The 14,335-nt window shown below is 39.5% G+C and overlaps 1 protein-coding gene across 1 annotated transcript in view; it reads left to right on the top strand.

The window, feature by feature from the left end:
• NELL2 (neural EGFL like 2) overlaps positions 1 to 14,335 on the top strand; it is a 479,083-nt gene that overhangs the window by 2,069 nt on the left and 462,679 nt on the right. The window lies entirely within an intron of this gene.

Here is a 14,335-nt window from a genome sequence, read left to right as displayed (position 1 = left end):
TTACCACTAGCGCCAAGTATAGGAAACTGGGATTTTCTTGGAAATGATTATTAAAATAGTAATTAGTGACCTTTTTAGGGAATGTGGGCTGATGTCAGATTGCAAGCCAAGGAATGAGTTGGAGCTGAAGAAATATAGGCTTTGCTTTTGAGAAATTTAGTGATAGGAGCAAGGAGGCAGAAGAGTATGGTTAAAAGGCAAGAAAGACCTGGAAGACAGCTCAGACCAGCCTAATGTTCTCATTGCAACTTTTGGGTTATTTTTTAATTATTCTTTCAGCCTTTCCCTTTGCACATACTATTTTGAAATCATTTGATATGCCACAGATTTTGTCCATGTAATAAAACAAATTGGAAAATATCATGCAGTATTTGCAGCCAGGCAAAACTATGTTTAGTGCATTATCTGAGTGGAAAGATCATGCAAGGATTCAATCAAAGAAGATTGTTTCCATGAGTCTTTAGTCACTCCTAAAGTGTCTTTCAGGTTTTTCCTATCTGTGAAATGCTGTGGTTCTCCATTCCCTAACCTAGAAGTCTTTGAAACAGTGGGGTGGGAGATGCAGATCTTACTGCAGCAGAGACATTTTTCATTTCAGACATGTGGGATTAAGGTGATATTGCAATATGAGTCATTTCCCAAGTGCTCACCCTCTTTAGTGGGATATGATTTTTGTCAACCAAACAATATTTTCCATCGGACCTATTCAGGCACTTAGAACACTGATTGATCATAGGAAATTAGCTCTAGTTTTTAGAGCATAATAGGTTTGCTGCTAAGTCACTTCAGTTGTGTCCGACTCTGTGCGACCCCATAGATGGCAGCCAACTAGGCTCCTCTGTCCCTGGGATTCTCCAGGCAAGAATACTGGAGTGGGTTGCCATTTCCTTCTCCAATGCATGAAAGTGAAAAGTGAAAGTAAAGTTGCTCAGTCGTGTCCGACTCTTCGCGACCCCATGGACTGCAGCCCACCAGGCTCCTCCGTCCATGGGATTTTCCAGGCAAGAGTACTGGAGTGGGTTGCCACTGCCTTCTCCGATGATAGGTTTGACGAGATAGGAAACAGGATCACTGCCCTTAAGGGAACGAGTCAGGCAAAATGGGAGGAAAATGAGTTGGAAATCTTTGCCTTGAACAAATTAGCGAATGTGAGCAAAGCATCCTATTCTGAGATGAGGAGTTAAATAAAGTAGTTTTACCTGGCAGATGACAGGTTTATTTTAATTTAAAATTTAAAACATCCATTATCACACGGAGCCTGGAGATAGAGCAGGTATTATGTTTTTATTGCAACTTTCAGGAAATAGCTCATTCTGTCTTCTCTCTCAAAATCTTTAGCTCATGGAGGTCCAGGATGTAGGACTTTCAGTAGTAAAACTGGGCAAGTGCTAGGCAGACTGGGACAGGTTGGTAACCTATATTTGGAGTAAGGCTACTGACTGTGTATGTCCTTACTTCTTGCAGTAATCTCCTGGTCAGTCTTCCTCATTTGGTGAAGAATTTAACATCTAACTTACATTCTTCTTTCCATCACTATTCATGTTCATGTGGAAAATCCATCCAGTGCCTGAATATTTTGTAGTTCCTTGACCTTTTCTCCTACAGTCTTTTCCTTATCCTTCTCCCTGAGCTCCGTTGCCAACTCTTATGGTCACACTTTAGATTTTGTCATTATGAATAACTATGCTGCTCTCAAAATCTCAATGTCTAACATCCCAGTCATCAACCACCTCTCCTCTCTTTCCAGTTCACTGTCTCTATGATAATTCTTTGATTACCACAGTGCTTCCAATCCATGCCTCCCTTACCTCCCTCTCTGCCTTACTTAAATGGTAGAAATCAATATTGCTTAATCCCAACAATGTACATAAAAATAGAGTCATTTAGTGGCTAAAGATATGATCTCCTTCAATCCTGGGTCCAATATTTATTAGCTACATTGCCTTGGAAAAGTTTCTTAACATCTCTGTACCTCAGTTTTCTCATGAGTGCCCAACTCATAGGTTGTTGTGGGCTCACAATAATAATAAAGGTAAGATGCTTAGGCAATGCTTGGCACATGATAAATGTTCAATAAATGTTTCCAAAGCTTGGAGTTGATGGCTGGAGAAAAACATCTAACAATTCTGACTGATCTCTTTTAAATTTTATGACTGTGTGTCTCAAGTGGGTCTTAACGCAGTTTCAGTCAACCACAGTTCCCATTTCCTTACTGATTTATTTTCTCTCTTCAGAGATTACTGTTTCACACCTTTTTTTCCCCTCAACTCCTCTTCCCTGCTCCTCACTATCAGTGGATGATTTTGCTTCTTATCTCCCTGGGAAAGCAGATGCAATCAGAAGGTAAAGCTGTTTTCCCACCAACCAGCCCACCCACATCTGTAGCCTTCGGATGCAATGAAAACATCTCTTTATTTTAGGAAAATCCTTTACTCATTCACTGGATTCCATTAATTTTCACTTTATCAAAAACTTTACTGCTCTGATTGCCTCTTTTCTGTCCTGCATCATCACACATCTTCTTTTTTCTCTGCTATAATGTTGTTGTTCAGTTGCTCAGTCGTGTTTGACTCTTTGTGCCCCATGGACTGCAACGTGCTAGGCTTCCCAGCCCTTCACCATCTCTTGGAGCTTGCTCAAACTCATGTCCACTGAATCAGTGATGCCATCCAACCATCTCGTCCTCTGTCGTCCCCTCTGCTCCTACCTTCAATCTTTCCTAGCATCAGGGTCTTTCCTTCACATCAGGTGGCCAAAGTATTGGAGCTTCAGCTTCAGCATCAGTTCTTCCAATGAATATTCAAGGTTGATTTTCTTTAGGATTGACTGGTTTGATCTTCTTGTGGTCCAGGAGACTCTCAAGAGCCTTCTCCAACACCACAGTTCAAAAACATCAACTCTTGGTCATTCAGACTTCTTTATAATGTACTCTGTTATTAATCAACAACCTTAAACAAAAGGAGAAAAGAAACCTCCCTTGCTTCTAGACCCTCTGTGGCTACCAACTTATTTACCATCCTTTATAGCAACCCTCAGTATTTCCACAGTCTCAGCTCCCATACTTACAACAATTCTAATCAAATTTTCATTTCACTATTCCACCTAAAACCATACCTTTGTGAGCCAACGTTGGCTTCCATCTTGTCAAATTGGATCATCCATTCTCAGTCCTTATCTTACTCTGCTTGTCACTAGTGTTTAACACAACTGACCACACCCTGTTTATTGCACCTTTTTAAAAAACTTGGCTTTACGAAATTATACTATTTTGATTTATCATCTACCTTTCTTCTCAGTGTCCTTGACTGGATTCTTCTTTGGACTTTTAACTGCATTTTAAATAACAGAGTTCTCCAGAACTTAGTCCTTTCTCCCTTGGGTTTGCTGAAGAGATTAAAGTGACTGAAACCAGGAGAAATTAATTTCATAGGCTTTTATGAGGCAAGTAGAACTGTGTTGTGAAAAAGAAAATAAGCATACTTTGTAGGAAAGTCATTTATGATTATTTTTTGTTAAATTGTATTAATAATCTGATTGTCTGATGGAAGCAGTTTTACTGTGATAAATTCAGTTCCACAGTGTTATCTGAGTACTGGCACTGAAAAGGAGAGAAGGAGAGGGGCCATGCGAAGATGAAGCAGAAGGGTCTTTGCCAGTACAGTCCTGAAAGTGGTCAAGTTATTACCCTAATTTAATGGTAATTTCAGAACTAAATCAGTATGAGAATGAGAACCAGAATTCTTGGTAGTTCCAGGTCTTTGGTTGGTTGATTAATTTCAACCTGCCTCCAAGACTGAAATACAATAAAGAATAATGTGTAGCTAAATTGCAAGTTTATAAGATGTTAAAGTGGAAAATTGTGGGGAAAAAAACAGCATGAAAATATCTTTCCTTGGCATTTTCAACTTAACTACCCCAAGAGCTGCTAAAACAACATATTCTTCTCTTTTTCAACAAGATCTCAAATATTTCAACCAGCCACTACTAGAATTTTTATATTGGTAAAATGGGATTTTCTTGTTGGAAAGTAATTTTTGATGAAGACCCAACTAGAATATAGGTGGATAATTCACTTTATTATTAAAATCCCAAAGCTGAAGCTTTGAACAAATGTATTTTAGAAACATGTAATCATAAATGTGCTTAATCACCTTTGAGGTTTTCTGTATAACACCTAAGAGATCTGAGAGTTTGTCTATTTAGATTTGAATTTGGTGAATATTGTAAAGATTGGAAGTTTGGATAGATAGTTTATAACAAACAACTCTAAAAAATATTATCAATAGCAGTGCTAATAGTGATAACTACTCTTTACTGAGCAACTGTTTACAATTCGCTATTTACATCTGTTATATCTTTTATTTCTTTCAATAACTGGGTGAGGTAGTGTTATTTTCCTCTCCTGAAGAAACTGAGATTCAGACAGGTTTGATAAATTTTCCAAGAAAATGAGAAATATGCTCCTAGTCCTCTTACTTTGAAAGGGAAAAGAGAAGGAAACAGTTAAGTGCCAGATACCATTCCTGAACCTTTTGTGTTAACTCCCTCCTTAAACAAAACTAGGAGTTAAAAATAGACTGGAATATGAGCACTTGTAACACGTAGCACTTTGTGTTGCAAGAGTACAACTTGAAAACATTTAAACTATAGAGACTGGCTGTGTGTTATAATGACTGTTCCCCATTTCAGCATTGCATTTGATATGTGGATGTGTAAATTCTTGACCCTATAGAAAACTGTAAGAATTATTTCACATCAAGATTTTTTCTCTCATTGAATGATTGCTGAAGCATTTCTTCTTTACAAATCAGTTTATAAAACTGTTGGCCCTTGCTTAAAGTTGCTGAATTAGGGAATTAGGTACTTGATCTACATATGTGTAGAACAATCACACTGGTAACATTCCTTATTGTATTTAAAAATTTTTTTAATTTTATATTGAATTATGATTTATTTGACTCAGTGGTAAAGAATCTGCCTATGGTGCAAGAAACATGGGTTTGATCCTTGATCCCTAGGCTGGTAAGATTCCCTGGAGAAGGAAATGGCAACCCTTTTCAGTATTTTTCCCTGGGAAATCTTAGAGGAACCTGGTGGGCTACAGTCCATGGGGTCGCGAAAGACTTAGACAAGACTTAGGGATTAAACAACAAAAACAACGTGATAATCTCCAGGTCCATCCATGTTGCTGCAGATGGCATTATTTCATCCCTTTTTGTGGCTGAGTAATATTCCATTGTGTATGTGTATCACCTCTTTATCCATTCATCTGTTGGAGTAATATTCCATTGTGTATGTGTATCACCTCTTTATCCATTCATCTGTTGATGGACGCATAGGTTGCTTCCATGTCTTGGCTATTGTAAACAGTGCTATAGTGAACACTGGGGTGCATATATCCTTTCAAACCATGGTTTTCTTTGGATATATGCCCAGGAGTAGGGTTGCTGGATCATATGGTAGTTCTATCTTTAATTTTCTCCATACTGTTTTCCATAGTGACTGTACCAGTTTACGTTCCAACCGGCAGCGTTGGAATGTTCCCTTGTTTTCCACACTCTCTCCAACATTTATTGTTTGTAGACTTTTTGATGATGGTCGTGCTGAGTGATGTGAGGTGACATCTCATTGTAGTTTTTATTTGCTTTCCATGTGCCTCTTGGCCATCCATATGTCTTCTTTGGAGAAAAGTTTATTTAGGTTTTCTGCTCATTTTTTTGATTTGGTGTTGTATTTTTTATTTTGAACTGCATGAACTATTTTTACATTTTAGAGATTAATCCCTTGTTGATTGCATTGTTTACAAATATTTTCTCCCATCCTGTGGGTTGTCTTTTCATTTTGTTTATGGTTTCCTTTGTATGAAAGCTTTTGAGTTTAATTGCCTTGTTTATTTTTGTTTTTATTTATATTACTCTAGGAGACAGATCAAAAAAGATATTACTGTGATTGATATCAAAGAGTGTTTGGAGCTTTTTAGTATACAGTCTTGCATTTAGGTCCTTAATCCATTTTGTCTTAATTTTTATCTATAATGTTAGAGAGTGTTCTAATTTCATTATTTTTCACATAGCTGTCCAGTTTTTGCAGCATCATTTATTTAAACAACTATCTCTCCCTCTATTGTAAAGTCTTCTCTATTTTAGTATCCAAGCATGCAGCAAGTGTAGGACACTTCTGAAATAAGAAGTTGAACTTGTTTAACCATGGTTTCTCTAGACATCTTTACTTCCATTTGCTGGTTACGAGTTGGTGAGCTTTGTTTCTTGTTGCCATCAAGAACACTAATGTGGATATCTTGAGGTGAGTGCCTAAGTTTGGCCAAATAAAATGGAAATAAAAGTTAGTCAAATAAGACAGAAATTGGATTCCAGATTTTTTGGTGTTAATGATTTCTAACAAAGTCTCCTTCTGTGTGTGTTAGTTGCTTAGTCATGTCTGACTCTTTGCGACTCCATAGACTATAGAGTCCATGGAATTGTCTAGGTCAGAATACGGGAGTGGTCAGCCCTTTCCTTCTCCAGGGTATCTTCCCAACCCAGGGATCAAACCCAGGTCTCCTGCATTGCAGGCAGATTCTTTACCAGCTGAGCCACAAGGGAAGCCCATCTCCTGTGGCTGCTGCTAATTATTCTGTTATCCTGTGTTAATATTTTAGGTAAAAAAAATAGAGTCCAGGTGAGGGCTGGGGGCTGAGGAGTGAGAACTAAAAGTTGAGAGAAGACAGAGGTGAGGAGGAGGGAAATGTACCACACTGAGAGATTTGTCGTCTTCTTAGATAATATTATTTTTCCTTGCTTTTATCTTTTAGTTCTTTAGCAAGAAAGCAAACTACATTTTTAGATTTTTTTATTTGATTAAAAAAGACAATTTAGAAAATTTAAGAAAAATTCACCCTCAAGTTCCCCATCCATAAATTAAAAACATGTAGATAGAGAAACAATTTTTCTTTTCTCCACTGCCTTTGTTTGGGAGATGGAGTTTTAAAAATAGACTCAGGCCTGAAAATCCCAAAACAAGAGCTTTGTAAATGACAACCTTAGAAACAAATCCACACCACTACTGGTTAGTGCTGCTCTTGTAACTTAAGGAACGCCGGAATCATTCTTACCCATGCGCTTATCACTGTGGCCAGACGTGAATACTATCATAAAATATAACCGATTCAACTCAAGAAACGTGTTAAGTGTTGAGTATCCACTATGGTTGGTGTTAAGTATAATAGGGTGAGAAAGACAATCTTAATATTCAAAGAACTCCTAGTCTTAAGAGAAGCAGGCAGTTGAATATTGCTCAGAATTATTCATATGGAGTTAAGTTCCATATTTGGTCACAAGCATATTGTTATGGGACTACAGAGGAATAAGTTGTTCAATACCATAGAAGGGATATCTGTGCTCTAACCTTTTATGGACCATTAAGAAGGCTGAGTGACGAAGAATTGACACTTTTGAACTGTGGTGCTGGAGAAGACTCTTGAGAGTTCCGTGGACTGCAAGGAGCTCAAACAAGTCAATCCTAAAGGAAATCAACCCTGAATATTCATTGGAAGAACTGATGCTAAAGCTGAAGCTTGAATACTTTGGCCACCTGATGCAAAGAGCCGACTCATTGGAAAGGACCCTGATGCTGGGAAAGATTGAGGACACGAGGAGAAGGGGACAACAGAGGATGAGATGGCTGGATGGCATCACTAACTCAATGCATATGAGTTTGAGCAAGCTCTGGGAGATGGCAAAGGACAGAGGAGCCTGGAGTGCTGCAGTCCATGGGGTTGCAAAGAGTCTGACATGACTTACAGCGACTGAACAGCAATGTTTTTTGGGGTTTGTGTGGGATACACAGTCATCTGTAAAGTACTTTGAAAAGTACATTAAAGGATAGGATTCACCAAGGGTTTTGGCATTTGGTTCTATCCACTGTTTTGGGAGAATGAATGAAAATTTTTCTTCTCTTTCTCTTACCTCTTAAGGTTCTATTCCATGTGCTATGGACAGCAACTCCTGGAGTGGCCTTCCTCAGCATTTCCTCCACCTTGAAATGATATGTGTTCTTCACTAGTCTCCTAAATGTACTTAGGGAGGGACTGTGTATATCAGTCATCTTTCACTACTCATGCCTACGAAGTTCTTGGCATATTGTAGCCTCCCAATGGTGGTGGTTTAGTTGCTCAGTTGTGTTCAACTTTTGCAGCCCCATGGACTGTAGCCTATCTGGCTCCTCTGTCCATGGAATTCTCCAGGCAAAAATACTCAAGTGGGTTGCCATTTCCTACTCCAGGGAATCTTCCCGACCCACAGATCAAACCCAGATCTCCTGCACTGCTGAGTTACCAGGAAAGCCCAGAAAAGCCAAGACCTGAAGCATTATTCCTTTTTCATCACCCTTTTCCCTTTCTCTTTTCAGATTACTTCTTTGGTTTCAGAGCAACCTCTAATAACGATATTAACCTTGTATTTCTCTCTATCCAAAAAGGACAAAAATCACCTGGTTTCTGTATTATGTATATTAATACTCTAGTGTTATACCATCCTTTGCTGTATGACAAACATTCCAGATTTAGCTTTTTAAAATAGTACATCATTGAAAGATACTTCCCTGGTGACTCAGTGGTTAAAAAAAAAAATCCACCTACAATGCAGGAAATTTCTTGGACAGAGGAGCCTGGTGGGCTACAGTTCATGGGGTTGCAAGAGTCAGACGCTACTTAGCAACTAAACTCACCACCAGAAGAAACTACAGTCGGTTGTCAAGGTATTCAGTCACTTTTTTCCTAACAGTATCAAAGCAGTTTGCTAATTAGGTACTTTATTCCACAAGATGGCGCTGTAGTCCTTTCGATTATTTGGAATCAGCAACCCAGGGTTTTAAAGTATCTGCCCCTCCCTCTCTTTACATATAAAAGTGACATAGAAGTATCTAAGAGTGTCACTTCATAAAAGACCAGATTTACTATCTGATTTTAAAGAGGTCCATAGGAATAACCATATAGTCAATAATAGGCATTAGTACACAGTGAATAATTACCGGAAATAAGATTCACAGTGTGTTTTTTTGCATTATTTTTCTTTGAGGACTTCAGTTGTTTATCAAGAGAAAGAAAATTTGTTAAACACAGTCTAACTCAAATATGAATTAGGATTTATTTTTTTAAAGCATTATGGATAAAATGTTAATGTTCTTTAATACTACTTGTAGTTTGGGTGTTGCCAATAAGTTGAATTCACTTGGCATTTTGTTGTTGTTGTTTATACTCATGTAGAAAAACATCTTAGAGGACTAATTTTTTGACTAAATATTATGGTATTCAATTGCATTCTCACGTTTGTTCTAAATAGTTTTTCAATTTGACTTTAAAAGCTTCCCTAAGTTTGCATATGAATTTGCAGTTGAGTCACATTTATAATAGTGATCTAGAATCCCTTTTATATGTAAAGCATGGTTTTAGTTGGATCTACTCAGGGAAAAGGGCTTCCCTAGTGATTCAGTGGTAAAGAATCCTCCTGCCAATGCCCGCCAATGCAGCAGTTGCGGTTTGAGATCGCTGGGTTGGGGAGATCCCTTAGAGAAGGAAATGGCAACCCACTCCAGTATTCTTGCCTGGAAAATCCCATGGACGGAGGATCCTGGTGGTCTACAGTCCATGGGGCCGCAGAGAGTTGGACACGACTTAGCCACTGAATGAATGAATGACTCAGGAAAATAAAACTTCACTGCTACTTTCAAAGAGTCCTCTAAATGTGAAAAATAAAAGATTGCTGCTAAAGAAATGTTCCGTAGACTTTGTTGTTGTTCAGTCACTCAGTCGTGTCTGACTCTTTATGACCCCATGGACTGCAGCATGCTAGGCTTCCCTGTCCTTCACAGTCTCCTGGAGCTTCCTCAAACTCACGTCCATTGAGTTGGTGATGTCATCCAACCATCTCGTCCTCGGTTGACCCCTTCTCCTCCTCTCTTCAATCTTTCCCATCATCAGGGTCTTTTCTAATGAGTCAGCTCTTTGAATCAAGTGTCCAAATTATTGGAGCTTCAGCTTCAACATCACTCAGATTTTTAAAATTTGGGAAGCAAATTATTTTTTTAGATTTACTTTGATATTACTGGGCCCATTGAATGAAAGTAACATATTGACCCCAAATACTGAAGATTTTAATGAATGCCTGACATAGTTTCTCTGTTAGAATAATAAATTTATTCAATTTAAAACATCCAACATGAAGAGAAAACAAATTACATAAATTCTTAATTATGTCTAATTGCAGTGAGCTTGTAATGCATTTCTATTTATTAAATCACTTAGGTTGTCAATGTCTGAGACAGTTTGTATTTATGAATTGCACATTTGTAAGGAGTGAATTTGTTAATGTGCTAATTAGAAAACTCTTGTAAAAAAGTCCAGATTGTGGTTCACTTCTGTCCATTTACTCCTATATGGATCTTGTAGTGATGAGTGGGTAGAAACGCTCTGGTTAAGTTTAAAATCGCTAAATTCACATTAGCAGATATGTTCGTGCTTTTAGTTGGTGATTGAAGTATTTAAGCCGTTTATACTCTCATTATTACTACTACGAATTACTTTTCCAAAAGGTCTACTATGTGTCAGGCACATCAAGCAAGTATTTAACTCACACAATAATGGTATGGAGCAGGTACCATATGGAACAGGATTTCGTAGATGAAAACACTGAGACTTAGAGAATTTAGATAATATAGCAAGAGTCAGGCAGCCGGTGAGTTGAGGCCAGGATGTGAAAGCAAATGAAAGCCTGTTAACCATTTCAACCACGTACTTATATTGTGTATGTAATTACCATGTCATGTGGCTCTTGGTCCGGTCTTCAAATTTAATATGAAATATTATGTTCTTAAGGTGTAAGGCATAACTTAGACTTTCTGTTCTACTTAGGGCACAATAAAAGGGCTTTTGCAAAGCAGATTTGTTATTATGATACAGGCAGCAAGCAGAGCATCTCTGGGGTGAAAAGGAAGTTCCTTTTTCTTCCTTCCTTTCCCCCTTTAACTTTTGGCCATGTCACTTTGTCAGCATATGAAGTACAGGCTACTGTGGCTGTACTGGGAGGACTTGATTGTAGTACTTTAAAAAGTACTTATCAAATTCATCACCTTCTGACAGACTTAGTTAAAAGACGAAATGTTTCTATTTCAAAGCATTGTTATCTTCTTAAAAGATATGTTTTAAAAAATACTTGGTAAACTGACAGCTGGAGAGCTTTCTGTGTTATTTATTGGGAGAGATTTTCTACTTATTCTGTTGCAAAGTATGTAAAAGTTGTTAAAGGAAGCACAGCTGTGAATATCTCTAAAATGTAGCTAGGTGGTCATTTAGAAGAGATGGATATGGGTAAAGTCTTCATGCTGCTGCTGCTAAGTCGCTGCAGTCGTGTCCGACTCTGTGTGACCCCACAGACGGCAGCCTACCAGGTTCCTGCATCCCTGGGATTCTCCAGGCAAGAATACTGGACTGGGTTGCCTTTTCCTTCTCCAATGGATGAAAGTGAAAAGTCAAAGTGAAGTTGCTCAGTCGTGTCTGACTCTTAGCGACCTCATGGACTGCAGCCTACTAGGCTCCTCCATCCATGGGATTTTCCAGGCAAGAGTACTGGAGTGGGGTGCCATTGCCTTCTCTGAAAGTCTTCATAGGCTTCATAAATAAGCCTTAAGAAAGTTATGTCATGCTCAGTCCTTAAGTCCTGTCTGACTCTTTGTGACCCATGGACTGTAGTCCGCCAGGCTCCTCTGTCCATGGAATTTTCCAGGGAAGAATACTGAAAAGAGTTGCTCCATTTCCTACTTCAGGGGATTTTCTCAGCCCAGGGATTGCACCTGCATCTCTTGCATCTCCTGCATTGGCAGGCAAATTCTTTGCCACTGAGGCACCCAGGAAGCGCTAAGAAAGCTTGTGTGGGCATGCAGGCTAAGTCACTTCAGTCGTGTCCAACTCTTTGTGACCCTATGGACTACTTCTCTGTCCATATGATTCTCCAGGCAAAAATACTGGTGTGGGTTGCCATTCCCTTCTACAGGGGATCTACCCGACCCAGGAATTGAACCTGCGTCTCTTGTGTCTCCTGCATTGGCAGGCAGATTCTTTACCGCTACCTCCACCTGGGAAGCCCCAAGAAAGCTTGCTGTGCTGTGCTGTGCTTAGTCGCTCAGCTGTGTCTGACTCTTTGCGACTCCATGGACTGTAGCCCTCCAGGCTCCTCTGTCCATGGGATTCTCTAGGCAAGAATACTGGAGTGAGTTGCCATGACCTCCTCCGGTGATCTTCCCAATCCAGGGACTGAACCCAGGCCTCCCACATTGCAGGCGGATTTTTTACCAGCTGAGCTACCAGGGAAGCCCCAAGAAACCTTACTTCCTTCTACCTAAATTAACCCAAACCCTAAAGATTCTTTGCTGCCCTAAATGATGCCAGAAAGGTCAACAGCTACAAGCACAATGACAGGTATGAAGCAGACAGAACATGCCTAGTGCTGGAAGGTTTAATGAATCAAATCTTTCTTCCCTTCATCCATCTGTCTGGCTGCTATTTGATAGTTCCTTAGTATTTGTACCATATTAAATTCAGTAGTTATTGATTCCACTGTTACAGGTGCTGTGTGAGGTACTGCAAGCCTTAGCTTACACACAAAATTAAATCATCAGTTCAATATATTTGCCTCAGTATGTGATTATATCTTTTATGGGACTGCTGATTCAACTGTTTGGGGCTGTAGTCCTTGATTTTTATTGTCAGCTTGTTTAAGCAGGTGATAGTCTGTCCATTGATAAAGAGTTGATGGAATTTATGTATTTGGGTGACTGAATTGATCTGATTTTTTGGTTTTTAAAGGATTTGGCATGGGTTTTAGACACAGTCAGTCACATGTATAGGAAATAAAATGCTGCATCACATCTACACCATACTTGGTGTAGATGTGATGCAGCATTTTATTTCCTCTAGTAGGGGTAGTAGTAAGAATCATATACTAATGTTTATAATAGTAAATTATACTACATTGGTGGGAAACAAGCTTCATGTGTTAGTGCTATAAATATTCTATTCAGGATCTGCCTTAGCAACTTCATTTGAAGAAACACAGCGAAAGTGTGTGTTATCTTGGGCAACACACTATTATCTCTCTCCCTTAGTTCTGTCCTGTGCAGGATAAAGAAGCTACACTGCTGCTGCTGCTGCTGCTAAGTCACTTCAGTCGTGTCCGACTCTGTGCAACCCCATAGATGGCAGCCCACCAGGCTCCGCCATCCCTGGGATTCTCCAGGCAAGAACACTGGAGTGGGTTGCCATTTCCTTCTCCAGTGCATGAAAGTGAAAAGTGAAAGTGAAGTCACTCAGTTGTGTCCGACTCTTAGCGACCCCATGGACTGCAGCCTACCAGGCTCCTCCGTCCATGGGATTTTCCAGGCAAGAGTGCTGGAGTGGGGTGCCATTGCCCTCTCTGAGAAGCTACACTAGATGATCTCAAAGTTAAAGTCCAATACTGAAGTTTTACACTTTTAGGATTTGATTATCCTTCTTAAAAAATATTTATTGGACTACAGTTGATTGGCAGTGTTGTGTTAGTTTCATGTGTGCCACAAACTAACTGAGTCAACCATACATATACATATATCCACTCTTTTTTAGATTTTTTTTCCCCATGCAGGCCATTACAGTGGAGAAGGCAATGGCAGCTCACTCCAGTACTCTTGCCTGGAAAATTCCATGGATGGGGGAGCCTGGTGGGCTGCCGTCTGTGGGGTTGCACAGAGTCGGACACGACTGAAGCGACTTAGCAGCAGCAGCAGCAGGCCATTGCAGAGCATTGAGTAGAGGTCCCTGTGCTATATAATAGGTCTTTTTTAGTTATAGTGTGTCTATCAATCCATTCTCCTAGTTTATCCCTCCCCACCCAATTGCCCCCTGGTAAAAAGAGGAGAGTGAAAAAGTTGGCTTAAAGCTCAACATTCAGAAAACAAAGATCATGGCATCTGGTCCCATCACTTCATGGGAAATAGATGGGGAAACAGTGGAAACAGTGTCAGTTTATTTTTTGGGGCTCCAAAATCACTGCAGATGGTGACTGCAGCCATGAAATTAAAAGACGGTTACTCCTTGGAAGGAAAGTTATGACCAACCTAGATAGCATATTTAAAAGCAGAGACATTACTTTGCCAACAAAGGTCCGTCTAGTCAAGGCTATGGTTTTTCTAGTGGTCATGGATGTGAGAGTTGGACTGTGAAGAAAGCTGAGCACCGAAGTGTTAATGCTTTTGAACTGTGGTGTTGAAGACTCTTGAGAGTTCCTTGGACTACAAGGAGATCCAACCA

Source organism: Bubalus bubalis, chromosome 4 (assembly GCF_019923935.1).
Source record: "Bubalus bubalis isolate 160015118507 breed Murrah chromosome 4, NDDB_SH_1, whole genome shotgun sequence".
Lineage (NCBI taxonomy): Eukaryota > Metazoa > Chordata > Mammalia > Artiodactyla > Bovidae > Bubalus > Bubalus bubalis.
Note: the sequence above shows the minus strand (reverse complement) of the source record. Positions and strands in the feature narration are given on the sequence as shown.